This window comes from Cryptomeria japonica, chromosome 10 (assembly GCF_030272615.1).
Source record: "Cryptomeria japonica chromosome 10, Sugi_1.0, whole genome shotgun sequence".
Taxonomy (NCBI): domain Eukaryota; kingdom Viridiplantae; phylum Streptophyta; class Pinopsida; order Cupressales; family Cupressaceae; genus Cryptomeria; species Cryptomeria japonica.
The window spans coordinates 751024870-751030869 of NC_081414.1; positions in this window are offsets into that span (position 1 = coordinate 751024870).

Below are 6000 nucleotides of genomic sequence, written 5' to 3' on the forward strand. Positions count from 1 at the left end.
AGTAAACGGAACACTGGATGCATTGGCTGTAGCAGCAAGTATATTAGAACCAGTGAGCCAATCTCCTCTCAAGAAGTTTTCCATGGAGTTGGTCTCCACGCCTACTGTGCCTGGTAATATCAAACACTTTCAAGTTTTCCAGGATGATACCCACATTCTAGCCTTTCTTGCCAATTCAAGGGCTTTTGAAGAACAAATCATTGATGAGAAGGATAGATCAGATGATCTTGATGTTGTGAATGATGATGAGATTATGAATTTACCAACTAACGTTATTCCTAAAGGTATGGTCACCTTAGAGAGGCTTTTTGACTCTTATCCCAGAGTAAAAGAGAGATTAACAACGGATTCAGATGTTGGGAAATACGAACCACATAATAGTGGTCCAGAAAGCCAAGAGAAGATTGTCTATATTAGGAAGATTTGCACTCAAAGTGAAAGAGAGAAAATTTTACAAATCTTAAAAGAGTTCATTGATGTAATAGCATGGGGGCACGAAGATTTAAAAACTTTTGATACATCTATCATCACCCATGGTATCCCCCTAAAACCTAACATAAAGTCGTTCAGGCAGAAGCAATGACCGATTAACTCACTGATAGAACCCTTGATTTTCAAGGAAGTACAAAAGTTGCTCTTTGTTAAGATTATTTTCCCAGTGCGTCATTCTACTTGGGTTGCTAATTTGGTACCAATAAGGAAAAAGAATGGAGAAATACGCCTTTGTGTGGCCTCCCGCAACCTCAACAAGGCGTCTGAAAAAGATAATTACCTGCTTCCTTCCTTGGATGAGGTACTACAAATAGTCAATGGTTCACAAATGATGTTGTTTTTAGATGATTATTCTGGATATAACCAAGTTTTGGTGAACTATGAGGATCATATGAAAATAGCATTCACAACGAAGTGGGGAACATATGCATACAGAAGGATGCCATTTGGATTAATTAATGTTGGGGTGACCTCCCAAAGAGCAATGGATGCAGCCTTCAAAGATCTGATTGGCAAATGTATTATTATATATATGGACAATTTGACCATATTTTCCAAGGTCAGAGAATATCACCCAGCCAACCTTCGAAAAGTAATGGAAAGATGTTGAAAATATGGGATTTCCCTTAACCCCAAGAAATGTGTATTTGGAGTGGTTGAAGGAAATATTTTCGGCCATGTAATCTTTGAGAGGGGGATATCTATAGACCCAGATCGAGTAGAAGCGTTGTTGAACTTACAAATGCCTGGCAGTAAAAAGGAGATGAGATCTTTCTTTGGGAAGATCAATTTCATCAAAAAATTTATCACGGGGTCTGCAGAGATAGTCAAGTCATTAAATGAAATGATGAAGAAGGATGCTAAGATTGAATGGACAACTAAAGCAAAAGAGGCTTTCACTCAAATCAAGAAATCCATCGTTGAAGCTCATGTATTAACTATCCCTGACTAAACTTTGTCGTTTTACATATATTCTTTTGCTTCATTACACTCAGGAGCAGTTGTTTTGATGCAAAGGCAAGCAGGGGATGAGAAACCCATTGCATTTATGAGCTCCCCTTTCAAGAGTGTTGAGGTTAGATATTCTGCTCTTGAAAAACAAGCTTTTGCATTAGTAAGAGCGATCAAGAAATTCAGGCATTATATCCTAAGGAGTAAAATCTATGCAATTGTACCTGATCAAGCGATAAAGTCACTGCTTATGCAGTCAGAGTTGGGAGAACGTCGAGGGAAATGGGTGCCAATTTTACAAGAATTTGATCTAGAGATGCATCCAATGAAGTTAGTCAAAGGCCAAGGATTGTCTCAAGCCATGGCGACTGACATCCCTCAAATCCAGTGCCAACAGTATACGTTGGAGTCATTCACTCAGGACCCGTGGTACGTAGATTTGGTTTTTATATTGCTGAATAATAAGTGTCTTGAGGGGTTGACAACCATGCAAAGACGAGATTTAAAGCTCAAAAGTGCCAATTATATGATCAAGGATCTGGCACTTTATAGAAAGAATTACGAAGGTATTTACCTTCGATGTCTTGATCATCAAGAAGCCCGTAACATGATCAAGGAATTCCACGAGAAGTATGGTACAAATCATGGGTTGGCAAATGCCACTGCACATCAAATTTTGAAGGTTGGATATTACTGGCCTAGTATTTTTAAGGATACTCATGAGCATGTTTGTCACTGTCATACGTGCCAAACTGCAGCTTCCAGAGAGAGGAATCCTGCCATACCTCTCCAACCAGTGTTCGAGGTAAGACCCTTCGCCCAATAGGCACTGGATTTTATAGGTGTCATTAATCCTAACTCGTCTGTAGGAAATAAGTTCATTCTTACCGCAACAGATTACTGCACCTAATGGACGGAATCCATTGCATGTCGAAATGCTACTACAAAGGTAGTCTTGAAATTCATTGAGGAACACGACGTCACCAGGTTTGGCATGTCGTTCACTCTAGTATGTGACAATGGCCCTGCTTTTACTTCTGCATAGTTAATGCAATGGTCATACAAATATAAGGTAATATTAAAATTTTCGTCCAACTACTATCCGCAAGGTAACGGAGTAGCTGAATCTACAAACAAGAACATCTTAGATGTCATTAAAAAGATACTCAAGAATAATCCCAGGGACTGGCATAATCAATTAAGATACGCCTTATGGGCCGATCGAACCAGAGTAAAAGCCGCCCTAGGAACTTCTCTGTATTACCTTGCTTATGGCCAAACTCTTCTCTTCCAATCAACTTACAAATATCGGTCCTCCAGTTAATGAAGGAACTTGAAATTGAGGATCAGGTAGAGGTTTGCCTCTTAAATTTGTTAAAACTTGATGAAAAAAGAATTAATACTCTACAACACTTTGCCAAGCACCAAGCTGTTGTTAAGCGATGGTTTGACAAAAGTGCCAAGATGAAAGCTTTTCAGATCTCTGACCTAGTTTTGTTATGGGACAAGGCCAAGGAGAAGAAAGGTGATCACCACAAGTTTGAAAGGTTGTGGTTAGGTCCTTACCAAATAGCCAAAATTTTAGAATACCTTTAGGTTGAGCTCTTTGACTGGAGAACTTGTGCCATTGCCTATCAATGGTTAGTTCCTCAAACACTACTTCGATAAATCCCCAGTGAAGCTTGACCTTTTGTACATAGTAGATTAGTTGTTTTTGTTTCGTTTGCTCTATTGCTTGTTTGGTTTTTTGCGGGTTTGTTTTGTTCTGCTTTGTTGCATACTTGTTTTCCTTTTTGTTTTGTTTCTTTTGTTTCATTTCATTCGTTTTCGTTTCGTTGTGTCAGGATATACATATTTGCTCTCAGAGATTCTAAAAGGAATGTGTCCTTTGCATGACAAGTTGCCAAATTTTTTGAGAGACTTCAACTCTCTGTTATTTACAGCTTCATGGTCATTTGGTTCATTTTGAAACCTTTGTCTACACTCGTCCAAGGTGGTATATAATGGTTTAATTATGATTTGAGTCTTTGACCCTCAATTGGAAAATCCTAGCTTGATGACTCAGCACTACCATCACATTAAGATACATCAAAAAGTTTTGTAAGATATCAGATGAACTTGCTTTCAAGTGAAAAATTAGAAATCGGGATGTTTCACGCTATCCACCATGGTTCCCAACCCAGTCTTCAGACTTCAATGTTTGAAAAGTTTCTTAAAAGGTTATTAGAGAAATAGTCCTTCTATATTCCATGATGTTTTCAGAAAAGAAGAGGAAAAGAAAAAGAAATGATCCTCTTAAAGAAAATAAAAATGGGTGTTTCAAGTAACCTCCACCGGGGCTATGGATGCTTGGCCGGCAGTGGAGCACTGCTTGACGGGGACCAGAGGTATATTTGTCGAGGCTATAGACGTTTGATTGGCAGCAAAGCTATGCCTAGGATAACCTTGCACGAAACACATTGGTTGGCTTCACCTAGGTAGCTTGGACCCAAATTCCTTTGTTTATCTTTATTATTGAAAATGGTGGAGTAATAAATCATATGCACAAACTTATGAGTTAATCTCATTCAGTTCTGGACTTGGTTGTTTGTTCATTGGTTCACTCATCTTTTGCTCTTATACATCCTTTTGAATGACAATAGCCTTAGGCATCGGGTTAACCAGAGATTCTGAAGTTCTAAATTGCCTAAAGTCATTTTTCCCAGATAGTCACCTTTTGTTATGCCCTGAATACCTATCCCCCATTAGTTTCCTTGTGTTGAAATATGGGTCCCCTATTTTGCCTCTGTCGCTTTGTTCCTTTTTGTTTTTGCTCCTTTTACCTCAGAACTCTGGAGTCCCGAGGTCTCTTTCCTTCTTGTTTCTTTGCTTTGTCCACCTTGGAACCCCGAAACCTCGAAGTCCCGAGGTTGGTCTCTTTGTGCTTGTTAGTGCACCTACCCCGAAACCCCGGAATCCCAAAGTGGTGCATTGTCTTGTGTTTTGTGTTGTCCACCTCAGAACTCCAGAGTCCCGGAGTCCCGACGTATGTTGTGTTTTGTTAATCAGCCCTGGAACTCCGATACCCTGGAGTCCCGAGGTTGATTGTTCGTTTGCTTGTTCTTGCTCACCCCGAAACCCTGGAACCCCAGAGTCTCGAAGTCTTTTTTAAGGGGTTTGTATGGACAAGGTTTGAGGGGGTATAAATATGAATAATGAACTTTTCAAAGCTCATTTGTGCATTCAACCTTCTAGGACTCTTTCTTTCTTCCCTCCCGACTTTGTGCCTCTGTCCTTCTAAGCTCCTTTCGCGTTCTTGGGTGATTTTTTTTGCCCTCGTCATTTTTAGTTTGGAACTTCTTCTTATCGTGGGTTTTCTTGTTTGTTCTTGTATTTGTTTTTGTTTTTCTTTGCTTCCCGCGTGCCCTAGTTCTAACTCGGAACCCCGGAGTTCTAAGTTAGTTACTTTTCCCAATCCTGAAGTTCCGGATTCCCCCTTTAAAGAAGTAATACCACCGACCCCAGAACCCCGAAGTTCCGAGGTCTATTTTTATGGGCCCATCTTCTTGAAAAATCCTTTGGGTATCTTTGTATCTAGCTCGGGACCCCGAAGTCCCGAGATGAGCCTCAACTATCTATCCCGGAGTTCCGAACTTCGTTCATGGCTCCCAGCCCCGAACCTTGGAGTTTCGAACTTCGTTCAAGCTTACCCAACCCAGAACCCTGGAACCCAGGAGTTCCAGATCCTTTTGATTTTCAAGCTTGCCTACCCCGGAACCTCGGAGTTTCGAGGTCCTTGTTTTTAAAAGAGAACCACCCACCCTGGAGTCCCAAGGTGAATGAAGTTTTTTCTGTGTCGTATAAGGTACTGAAACTTGTTTCCTTCTTGCAGATTCAAGTAACTAGATGGACCCAACTTCTAACAAGAGAGCCAAGGACATTGATCGACTTCCGGCAACCATGAAGTACCATTACCAAGGGAAAGTTTACGCTTCAAAATTGGATGATCGAATTAAATGGGTCACCGGTACTAAGATCGAACACATCAAAATTGAAGACAATAAAACCCAGTTAGACAAACCAAGGTTGGAAGCCCCACAGAGGAGGATAAAGAGATCAAGCCTAGTAGAGGCTATCATCTTCCTACAGTCGGTGCAGGATTCGGGGTTTATAATGACAATTGCCCAATTTTATGACCCTGACACCAAGAAATGCATAGATGCATAGGGAAAGACAGTGATAGATTTGTCCCCTGATATGTTGGGATTTGTGTTCGGCATCCCAACCAGAGACGAGATATTCCTCTCAACTAAAGAGGAAGCCTTGAATGTATGGAGTGGCAATGTGACCTCAGACAAGAGGCACATGAATGAAAATTGGTTGGAGGAAGAGAGGAAAATGGGTCTAAAGGCCACAGAGATATTGAGGGAAGACTTCAAAGAGCCTCAGAGAGACTTGATCATCATGTTGAGCAAGGCATTTGGAAAGCCCAACTGAAAACACTTTCAGCCATGGATGTTCCAATTCATGACAACCATCCTAATAGGGAAACAATACTTTGATTGGGCTCAGATCCTT